Below are 12,523 nucleotides of genomic sequence, written 5' to 3' on the forward strand. Positions count from 1 at the left end.
GCCGATACCGATAATGGTCATTTTAAGCTTTTATCGGCCGATACCGATATTGTGCCGATATTATCGTGCATCCCTAGTTTTTAGTTATGTTTGACTGAAACATTTGAAATGATCCTCAAGACCTGCTGTGATAGAGGGACCAGGATATATAGAGATTTAGGGGTGGGATTTTAATGATAATTTTGACAAATTTTGTTTTTATTTTTTTATGTTTTCCTCAAATTATATTTATGGCTTGCTTCAAACCTTAAATATTTATTTTCCCAAGGACAACATTTTTTATAAAAAGTACATTTATTGTTTTTTTTATAAAGACCATATGCCATATTTAATGTTTTTTTCTTTAGATGTTGTCAAAATAAGTCTCATCAAGCAACTTTTCTAAATACTTTATACAATATTCAACTCATGTATTTGAATCAGAATAATGTAACTTATGTTAAAATGACTAATACAGCTAAGTTGATTGTTCTTAAAAATTGAAGGCAACAACTTTAAAGCACTTTAAATAAAATACATGTTTTTATTATTATTATTGCAGTGCAGTGACTACCTGATCATGCAGCAATTACTCAAAACCTTCTATCAGTTACATAGAAATGCTCTAAACTGCTCAGAACACCTTCACAACCTCATAGCATGACTCTGCTAACTGACTTGGCATCCTGCCAGCAATTTTGAACATGCAAGTACCATTCTTTAAAAAAAAAAAAAATCTTTATCCAGTTACATCCATTTTTTGTTGTTGTGATTATTCCATCTGTCCAACCATCTCCTATTTACAGCATCCGTGAATAATCAGGCAAGTCATCAATGAATGCATCATACGCAGGTGTTTGAGGTTGTGTGCTTCCTGCAGTTGTGTTCAGATGAGTCAAAGAGACTGATATAATGTGAGTATGTAATTGAGTCTGATTGGCGTTTTCCTGGGGCAGCAGATGTTGGGTGGATGCTGGTGCAGAAAACTCATTACACCAGTGGGGAATATGGAGAATATTATCATTTCCTAACATTCAATCATCTGCAATTACTTACCACACGACTTGTGAGTTTTCTGACTTTTAAATGGCACACTGTCAAGCCATGTCTTCTCAAACTATTGTCATTTTGACTGGGCAAGCGTAGAGTTCAGGTAATTTCCATCACTGTTGGTTTTGTACCTGGTTAGAAGTGGAATACCTGATGCAATTTAAATAAGGGCCATTTCCCAATGAATCCTTCAGCTGAAGTTCCACCAATCACCCTAAAACAGACCACAGTGGTTTCTGTCACAGTGAATCAATGGTCATTCTAATGGCAACGGACCCAAGGCAGAAAAGGTAAAGTGGGTATGATGAGCACATTTATGCTTGTTTCGGTCGGAATGAGAGGTCAGGACCAAGTTGACTTCTTACATCAGTTGTAAGTGTCATTCACATCATTCACATTTTTTTACATGCTCAACAGAATAGAGAACATTCTGGAAGTCCCCTAATGACTTGAGCCTGATTCGAGGAGGGAACAGGCCTGTGCTCCTTCAGTACCCTGAGAGTCAGAATCACCGCAGGACATAAAGGCCCCGGCTCACTCACACATGATGGGTTCTCTCTCTTTAATCAGGGTGACAAATGGAGCCCAAATGCCTAATGATTCCACAGAGAACTGCATGAAAAGCAAAACCATTTGGTAAGACATACAAAAATATGTGTGGTCGGGGTTCATTTGTCAGTTTTTGTCTTCTTTGTCAACTTCTTATTTATTATCTGCTAAAACTGTTTTGCTAAATGAAGTACATGCAGCATGAAAATGTAAGGTATTTAATAGCTAAAGAAAACATTACCAAACATAATATAATTTTTACATTATTATATTATATTATATTATATTATATTATATTATATTATATTATATTATATTATATTATATTATATTATGCTTGACAGATCATTAGTTGATATAGGCCAATAATGTGATGAGATCTATTGATTTGTATTTAAAAAAATCAACAAAAATATATATTTTAATTATGTTTTTGTATTTTTTATGATTGTATTTTTTTCTATAATAAAACCAACTACAAGGATAGACCGATAATATCACAGTATTATACAACATACATTTCATAATATTAATTATAATAATGATAATAATAATAGGATGCATTTATATATATATATATATATATATATATTTTTTTTACATTTATTTATTTTTTATTTTTTTACTCAAAGTAATATAAAAAATACTTTAGGGAGAAATTTTACATTATGTTATATATTAAATGTTTATATTTATTATATCATAATTCTGTGTTATGTAATTTTTGTAATGACTTATTAAAGTTATCAGATTTTACCAAAGGAACTTTTTCATAAAATTAATTCACCTATTATGCTAATGACACATAACTGTTTAATATGATAAATAACTGTTTAATATATTTAAAATACAACCTCTCAAGTGTGTGTATCATTTTTCAAAGTGTGTACTTACATAATAAGCTTCATAAACAAAATTCTGTCCAAAAGCACCATCCTCAATTCCTCTGCTTTGAATGAACTGCATCCACTCTGATGAATAGAAATGCTCCAAAACCACAAGAGCAAGACCTGCATGAGCTGAGAGAGAATAATGCTTTATCAAGATTACATTTCATTAGGAGAGTGAAAAGTAAATGCAACTCTCCCAGGATTAGCTTGTCTGTCTCTCTCTCTCTCCATATCCTCCTATATTCATCTTTATTCATCCTCTCTGCTTTTGTTCAGAGTCACTCAGTGATGCAAGCACACGTTTGCTAAATGTTAAATCTTCTTCGTCCTTCATCATATTTGTACATATAATGTCCAGATCACCTCCATTTGAGCACATCAAAGGTTGAGCCAAATTCATTATAGACATAACCTAATTTACAAATGGATAAAATTTAAATCCTGTCATTGATTACTCAACCTCATGTCGTTCAAAGCCTACTTGTATTGTATGAAAAAAGCAGCACAAACATTCTGCTAAATTTCTCCTTTTGAGTTCCACAGGAGAAAGGAAGTCATATAGGTAGGTTTGGAACGACATGAATGTGAGTAAATGATGACAGAACTACAATTTCTGAAAATATTTTTCTGTGTTTAGCATCTTGCTGGTGTATTTGGAGTGAGAACATGCTTTCTCTCTCATAACGACAGGCATGAGAGCACAGATTAGGGTGAATGAATCCATAGTGAATCACTTAGCTGTTCTGTTATCAGCCACGCTGTGTGCTTAATATTTATCTTCAGTCGTGTGTGTGTGTGTGTGTGTGTGTGTGTGTGTAAGTGATCAATATACTTTGTTACCTAGAAATCGGACTGTGGACCTTTTAAACAGGCACAACAAAATGTCCAATAAGGAGCTTTAAATAGCACAGTCGTCTCATTAAAGCACAGTTTAATAACTGATATCCTCCTGACCACTTTTAAAAGCAATCATTTAGAAATACATCTCAATAGCTGGACAAATTAATTTGCCCCAAATTAGATGAATCTGTAATCAATTTAAATCAATGAAATGATAAATTAAATATCCACTCTATAAACATACATACATATATATATATATATATATATATATATATATATAAGACTCAGATTCACTTTTTGTAATATACTGTACATACACATCCATACATAAAAGTATATGAGTGATTCAGTTCGACCCCCATCATGTAATCATTGCTAGCTTTCAGGTTGCCATTGGACTGTGTGTGCAGTGAAAAAAAAAGAAAAGAAAATTGAACACCTTCGTCATGTGGTACAAAAATGTCTAAATAAAGATGTCCACACAATAGAGGAGTTACAGCATCAAGGTTATGAGAATAACCTGCTAAACCCTGATGCCTCAGTAAAAATAGCACTTTTAATGTTTTAAGTACACTACAAGTGCATTTTCAATACATATTCATTCTGTTTCACATGGGATAGTATAAACTTCCAGAAATTTGCTTGCTCGTGTGCTTAAATATATTTAAAGGGGGGGTGAAATGCTCGTTTTCACTCAATATCCTGTTAATCTTGAGTCCCTATAGAGTAGTACTGCATCCTTCATAACTCCAAAAAGTCTTTAGTTTTATTATATTCATAAGAGAAAAATAGTCTGTACCGATTTTTCCCGGAAAAACACGACCGGCTAGAGGCGTGACGTGTGGGCGGAGCTAAAGAATCACGAGCGCCAGTAGGCTTTTGAGTTGAGAGCATGTGGAAGCTGTGACATTACCTTGAGGAAAAAAAACATCATCCAAAACAAACCATGGCTAACAGTCAGATTCAGCCGTTTATTTATGATCCAGAATCAGATCTCGAGGCTGAAACTGAATGAGGGCAGCGGCAGCAACGACTCGCTCCGTGCGGGACTCGAACCCGGGTCTCCGGCATGGGAGGCGGATGCACTAACAAGGAGGCAGAGATATTTGAAGCAGTTTTACTCACCGCCTGCGGTTCCAACACACAATCGTGACCCTTTTACATTGGGATTGCATCATCCTTAAGAAATAAACAATACGCAAATCCGTCGTCAAACTGGGCCTTGTTTGTAAAACAAGCATCTGCGAAATGCAGCGAATAAACAAAAACACTTGCACAACTCCGTTGATGCTCTGTAAAAATAAACTCCATCCACTGGTCCCTTAATGCTGTTTTTTCTTTGGTAATCTGTGCAGGGTTGTCTTGCCCTGGCAACCAAAAACACACTCCTTTTGTGACATTTTGCGACGCTCTCGCTCTGATCAGTGATTGTCTGTGCACAGCCTCCCTCTGCTCTGCTATACGGGAGCGCGCCCTCTTCCGGCAGAAGTGCCTTAGGACCCATATAAGGAAATTCTGCTCCATCTAACGTCACACAGACCCATACTCGAAAAAAACTTTCTGAAACTTGTGACAAAACGGAAGAGGTTTTTTTGGAACAAAAATACTCCTTCAAACGTACAACTTAATTTTTGAAACTTTGTCCATGTTTAGCATGGGAATCCAACTCTTTAACAGTGTAAAAAACTCAGTATGCATGAAATAGCATTTCACCCCCCCCCTTTAATTATTATCCTGACTATTTACATATGCTGTTAAACATACATGATGCTGTCTAACGGAATCAAAATATAGAGCTAACGTTACAGCCTAAGCTTAATAAGGATTTGACAGTCAAATAAATTTTATAATGTTGCAAACCCTTAAAAGCTTTGTTCGTCTTCAGAGCACAATTTAAGATATTTTAGATGAAAACCGGGAGGCTTGTGACTGTACCATAGACTGCCAAATAAATACACTGTCAAGGTCCAGAAAAGTATGAAAGACATTGTCAGAATAGTCCATCTGCAATCAGTGGTTCAACCGTAATGTTATGAAGCGACAAGAATACTTTTTGTACACGAAGAAAACAAAAATAATGTCTTTATTCAACAATTTGTCTCCTCCGTGTCCCTCCACACATCAGTGTAGCGCCATTTTGGAAAATATTTGCTGAATGCAAACTGTCTATGCGCTTCTGTTTCAGCCGCGACACACGGATACGTTTTCTACGGCGTAGGCACGGCTGACACAGAAGACCATTAGCTGCCTGCGTTCTGATCACATTCTCCAAAATGGCTATATGGTGATGTGGAGAGACACAGAGGACACAAATTGATGAATAAAGTCATTATTTTTGTTTTCTTTGCATACAAAAAGTATTCTCGTCGCTTCTTAACATTACAGTTGAACCACTGTGTGCAGATGGACTATTCTGACGATGTCTTTCATACTTCTCTGGACCTTGATGGTGTCATTTACTTGAAAGTCAATTTGACAGTCTTCATCCAAAATATATTAAATTGTTTTCTGAAGACAAACTAAGCTTTTATGGGTTTGGAACGACATTGAGGTAAGTGATTAAAGACAAAATTAGCATTTTGTGGCAGAGTATCCTTTTCAGGAGCTTGCTTTTGTTATTTAAAGGGATATATCTAAAAAATCTGTTAGAACAATAAAAAAAATAGAGAGAGTTGAGTCAAATGTATTTATGTAGCACTTTTTACAATACAATTGTTTGAAAGCAGCTTTACAAAAATTATGTTGTTCGTGTTTATAAATTTCTTAATATCTTCATGTTTTATTGTCACATTTAGCAGATTTGAACTGGGTGTAGTTTCTATTTTACATTGATAAAAGCTATCAAGCAGTTCAGAATTGCTGTAGTATATATCACCCTACACTCTTAAAAATAAAGTTTCCAAAAGGGGGTTTCAGTAAAAGAACCTTTCAGTAAAACATTTTTCTGAGTGTGAAGAACATTTAAAAAATCTAAAGTACAGTTGAACTAAAGAACATCATGTGCAGTGGAAAGATTCCATGAATGTTAAAGGTTCTACATGGAGCCATCAATGCCAGTAAAGAACCTTTATTTTCAAGATTGTGTAGGCACTGTTGGACACACTCATATATCTAACTTGATTTAGCAAGTTTAATGTTTAATCCACTATATTAAAGAGCCACACAGATGGGAAATCAAAAATTACCTGTATTACAGTGTATGATGTAGCTGTCCATCAGTGTAAACAATGTGCAAAGTAATTAAATCAAAAAGTACACGATTTATAAAGTTATTGGCTTCTAAAGTAAGGAGTCGACTCTGAATCGCTGAAACGAGTCGTTAATAGATTTCAAATCTTTTGCCCATCTCTATGTACGTCACTAGGAAAACTTTGCATAATAATCTCCGCCTACCGTCTTGAGAGAAACTGAACTCTGAGCTGCCCCCCCCCCACACACACACACACACACAGACGCTCTGGTTGGTGTGATAGTATCATGTCGAGGAGACGGTGTGTTTTTAATTGTAAAGGCAAGTTTGTTTTATTTTCACTGCCAAAGAATGAAGATCAGAAGAACCAATGGCTAAAATTAATTTTCACCACAATACCAGAGCAGTACAACAAATCCCTTTTGCTGTGTTCACAACATTTCACTGATGACTGCTTTTCTAATCTCGGTGAGTATAGCGGGATTTTCAAAGCGTTTGGCCATAAAAGAGGGTTCATTACCAAATTTATTTAGAACAACGAGCTTCTCCGAATCACAACGCGTGAATACTCAAGGAAGAGACATGAGAGAGAGATCTATAGAAAGCTTGACATGTCTTCTTTAAAACTAAACAAGTGCTGCAGAAAACAGATATTCTGTGAGTTAGTTGACCAATCAGAACACAGTATGCTACCGAAAGGTGGGGTTTAAGGAAACCGAATCTTTTGAACAGCTTCGCGCGAACCGTTTGGGGATCTCTGGGAATTGAGGTAATTTTAAAATGATATTTTGAAAAAATGACAGTGTTTTTTAACCTTGGATGGATTTAAACCTAATGTACAGGACTTATAAACAGTGATAGGAAGCTTAGAATTTTCATCTTACTGGCTCTTTAAAGGTTCAGGGTTTGACAGCTAATCGTTGAAATGGGTACTTCAGTCCAAATTCAAAATACTGGAAATAATTGTTTCTCCTACACCTTTCTCCTCAGACTCAAGGCTAACAATGGTTGCTAGATTAAGATTACACAACAGCAACAGACAATAGAAGGTGATGAGCTGTGGCTGTCATTGTAATCTGATAAATTAATTTATCCATCTTTAATATGCCTCAGGTCTTACAGCTTTTTAGTTATGTTGCTGCACTGTTTTCCCCCAACTGGCCACCCAGGGTAGTGAGCAGAATCACACAGACCAAAACAATTGTTTTTCAGAGAAACATGTTTGCTAATCATAGGCAATCAAATAATGGTGTTTTTCGGCTCACCTTCCCATCTTCAATTCAGCTGAGGCAAAGCCATTATTCCCTGACATCACTGTTGAATGGTCAGCCCTGCACTCCATTACCGCTTCACAGAAAGGCTTCCAACACCTCACACAATTACCAAGAGTTCATCAAGGGCATTGGGCTGGATGGGCAAAGGACACAACAGCTACAACAAAACACTACAACAAAACAACAGAGGAGCAAGAACAGCACTGTCCTGGGAAGCAGATGAGGTGGTACTGTACGTCATCAACTATTGACCACATCTTTCCACCAACATGAAAGAAACTGAACTCAAATGCTGAACAACTCTTTTCAGTCTTTCAGAAAAGCCTCTGCTTATGCTCCAGGTCCACTGTCCACAGTTTTGAAACACACGTTTTCTTTGCTGTGAGCCAAATTAATAATGACTGATATTTACCCCTGCCCTTCTGCCTACCCATGTCTTTCCTAGTATAGTTCCTGTAATGCCCTGGCCTTTCTGGAAAAGGACCACAAAATGTTTCACCTACCCTCAAAGTCTAATCTTTCAGCTGGTGTGGGACAGATTGAGAGAGACTGGAAAGACCTTGGGTGACATGACCTGACCGACAAAACAAAGCCAAAACTGCCAGCACTGGAAGATTGTGTTGCATAAACATGACATGGATGGTGGATGTTCATGTCTTATTCAGAAGATCCCACATACTCACACTCATTTCAATACGGCTTCAAAAAGATGAATTGGCCAGTTGAATACAGGTAACATGTACTTTTATTTTTTTAATGTTTGTCTTTTTATCTACTCTTCTGCTACATCGTTCTATTTTGTGGTTTGGATGCTGGTGTCCATACAAGGCTTCTCATAACCTACTTCTCATAAACTATGACTGGAATTCATAGTTTATTGCCATATTAATAATATGTTGAATTTTAAATGGTCAAAATCCATATATTGAGAATATATTTAAGTATTTTACATTTTCACATTAAAAGTGAATTTTTACAAATATTAATGTAAAGTAAAACTTTTCATTTAACATTCACTTTTTAAATACTTAATGAATTATTATATTAAATGCAAGTGCAATTTTTAAATACACATGCAATACAGATAAAGCACACTTCTTCTTCACAAAGCCAGTGTTAAACCAGCATTAATAAGCATAAAGCAGCACGGAAGTCCTTGTCTAATTTTATTTTTTTTGTCATGTCTTGGGGGATGCAGGTTGGGGATTAGGGTCAGCTATGGGCGTAGGTTTGGTCTCAGCTTTGGTAGGGACACCCCCATATTTGTGTGGCTAGCTAGTTATTTTGCCTACTTACACTCTGACTCTGCTTTATGAAAAAGCTTCTTATGTCCCTTTTCTTCTTCTTGGGTGGCATCTACAAAGTACAAAAAGGGGCAAAAAAGAGAGACAGCCCTTGTAACTTTACCGTCGGTGTCGTTAACATGCGTGCACACACAAACCACCCACTCGCTCGCTGCTAGTGCAAGCCCAAAAGCAGTCCCGGCCCACGCGTGTAGTCTGTCAGATACCCCGCCGCCAATCAAATTACAGCGTTTCTTGTACTGTCGTCGTCCTGGCCGTTAGAATCGATCTAAATAGCAGTGCAAAGATCCAAATAGCAGTTCAAATGAGCTTGCTAAATATTGGTGGGGACAAATTTGTCATCTCAAAATATTGATAGGGACTAGTACCTAGCGTCCCCCCCTAAACCTACGCCCATGGGGTCAGCTATAGGTCAGCTGTATAGGTTCACAACTGAGATATTGACTAAATCCTTTGATAGCGTTCCAGTTTAAACAGGAGATTTTCCTGATTCCCTATCAAAACTCAATCTTGAAAGACGAAAACAGTCTTGGTTCAGAAGTAGCTCTTCCTGCAAGCGGAGACAAGTGGAAAATGGCAATCCAGCCCTGTAATATACACAGTGAGTGACTTTGACAAAAATAATTTATCACAGCAGTTTTGTGGTCGACACAACTGTCTTTTCATGACTGATTCAGAAGGTCGGTGGGGAGGAGAAAAAGAGCATAACGTCTTCAATTTATTATTGTGAAGGGAGAGAATAATGCGTCTCTATGAAAGTACCCGAGGAGACCGAGCGTTGAGATCTGACAAGCGTTGGTTGTAGCCTTATAGGATTTTTCTCTGTGGCTGAGAATTGATCACATGGCAGCGACAAAATTGCTGTTGTCAGGGTCAGCCAGCTGTCAAGACACCATCCAGACCTGATTAATAGAGTCCAGTGGTACTCCGAGAACTCAGAGAACCAGGACCGAGCGCTGCACTGCTACAGCTAAATTCGATAGCGTCTGAACCACAGGTAAATTGGATCTGCCAACATTTCTGAGCAGTTACAACATGCTAAATTGGATGCTTTTGTGTGATTACACAATCCATAGCTCCCAGTGAAGTATTTGATCAGTCAAGCCTCTGTAGGGCACAGGCTAATATAGTTCAGAGGGTGCAAACTCAAGCAGATCAATGGAAAGGTTAACGATTTTTAACACACTAAGAGATGAAGATAAGGTTATGATAGCACACTATGAGATAATAGCCTCTGGTGGACTAGAAGTGCCTTAGATATGGATGTTTCCAAAGCTGAATACCTTATACTGAAAGGCATGAACAATAATTCTACCAAATACTTAAAGAAAATAACTATTCATTTGAACATTTTCCAACAAGAAAAAAAGTGGTATTTTCAAGCATACTTACAATTACGACACAGTGGTGAGTCTGTGAAGCCAATGCGATAGACTGTGATTGAAATCCAGAAGTGTGAAGTTCTCACAGTGTGATATCGGTTTTAAAACAGATGGCCGTGTTGCTGTGATTTTAATTGTGCGCAATAAAAACAATTTCACGTGTCTACTGTATGTCAATGTTTCAAACTTTCCTAAAAGGATACATGATTACATGTTTCTGTGCTTGCTTGATGTAAGAATCAATGAAGTTTGATCATGTGTGTCACGCAACCAAGGTTGAGCTTTTACCATATTTGATGCGTGTGTAGGATCAATGTTTATGTGAAGAAAATCCTTAATTCAATCAGCATATATAAATCATAGGTTCAATAGGCAGTAGTCTTCTCAGAAGACTTGTATTGAACCTTTTGATTCATATGGATTACTCTTACAATGACTTTTAAAAGCATCCAAGTTCTGGTTACGTGGACTTTCAGTGGAGGAACAGAGACAATTTTTCATTAAAATATCCTTATGTGATTTTAGCCCCACACATGACATGCAAGAAAAAAAAAAAAAAAAAAAAAAAAAAAAAAGTGCACACAATTTACTAATTCGTTTCCTCAATGTACTAAAACATGCACATGATTACTATTACATTCCCTCGATTTGCTAAATTGTGTGCGCAATTTAGCAAATCGAAGGAACAAATTAGTAAATCATACACAATTTATAAATCGAGTGAACAAAATATTAAATCAAGGGCAATGGAGTAGTAATCGTGTGCACGTTTTAGTACATTGAAGAAACAAATTAGTACAGGTAGGTATTGTGCAGGGCTCCGTAATTTTAAGACATCATTGTCAGGGATCTGCAAGAAATGGGACCCAAGTGCAGAATGAGCAGACGAGGGTATTTTATTAAAACAGACTAGAACAGCTCGGGGAATTTGCAGTGAAACGGTTCAAACAGATGGGCAGGGCAGACAACAATACGGGCAGGAGGGATGACCACCGAGACGGTCCGGGAGGACCACGGGCTCAAGCACAGAGGAGGCAGCTCCAGAGGAAGGACCAGGCAGACACACACAGGAAACCCGTAGCTTCAAGTGAAACTCAAAATGTCACCAGTCTAGTCGCCAGGCAGAGACTCACGAGACTTGACACGTGAGAGAGGTGAGCTGCTTCCAGGCAGTGGGGTTCAGTGGCCAGGAAATCTGAGTGCGGGCAAGACAGGACAATACACAAAAACAAGCAAGACTCAAAACGACAGACAATTGAAAACAAAGAGTGAGCTAAAAGCAAAATAAATAACCAAAACTATCCAAAGAAATAAATCAGAGTGTAAAAACTAAAAGCCAGGATCCAAAAAGGAACTGCAATCTCTAATAGAATAAATGAAAAACTAAATCAAAAAAAAAAAAACTAGATTAGAATAAATTCCAGCCCAAGAAACAGGTAAACACCAAAAACAAACCAGCAGAGACACAATTAAAGGGAATCCAATATATAGAGCAGTCCACATGAGGATCAGGTGAAAACAATCAAGCCGACAAGGGCTAAACAAGGGGGCGTGACCAGGGGTAACAAAGAGGTGGGACAAGAGCATGTGGCAGACACGAACAAAGACAAAACCATGTGCTTAGACACAAAACAAACAAAGAAACATGGAACAGAGACAATATGGACAGGACTGTCAGGCCAGGATCCTGAAAATCATACTGTTGTTATTTATATATTCTTTTTTTTTTACCAGATTCATTCTTAGTTTTATTTTACATAATGATTTTAGATAGTGTATGTAGGATAATGGCTTTACTCACACTAGTAATTTTAAAACACTTATCTGCATGGACAGGAAATTAGTCACATAATGGTGTGTCACACTGGATCTGTCCAAGTTCTCCTCAACATCATACTTGCCCTTCTTTGTACAAACAGTACTTTGTAATGCAACCAAACTGGTAAAAAAAATGGCTTTGTTAAGAATTACAGCTGTGTCTTAAAGGTGGATTGTACCTTGAAGCGACCAGAGATAATGTTGTTGGGATGTTGTCATGTGTTGCTGTTCTTAGGGAATTTTG

General features: G+C 37.1%; 1 long non-coding RNA gene across 1 annotated transcript; it reads right to left on the reverse strand.

The window, feature by feature from the left end:
• Window positions 1-551: 551 nt before the first annotated feature.
• On the reverse strand, window positions 552-11,808 carry LOC113106738 (uncharacterized). The gene is made up of 3 exons (XR_003292563.1): window positions 11,595-11,808; window positions 2,473-2,597; window positions 552-1,641 (listed from the first exon to the last, which is right to left on the reverse strand). It is a non-coding gene; the product is annotated as an uncharacterized LOC113106738 (long non-coding RNA).
• Window positions 11,809-12,523: the final 715 nt, after the last annotated feature.

Source organism: Carassius auratus, chromosome 8 (assembly GCF_003368295.1).
Source record: "Carassius auratus strain Wakin chromosome 8, ASM336829v1, whole genome shotgun sequence".
NCBI lineage: Eukaryota > Metazoa > Chordata > Actinopteri > Cypriniformes > Cyprinidae > Carassius > Carassius auratus.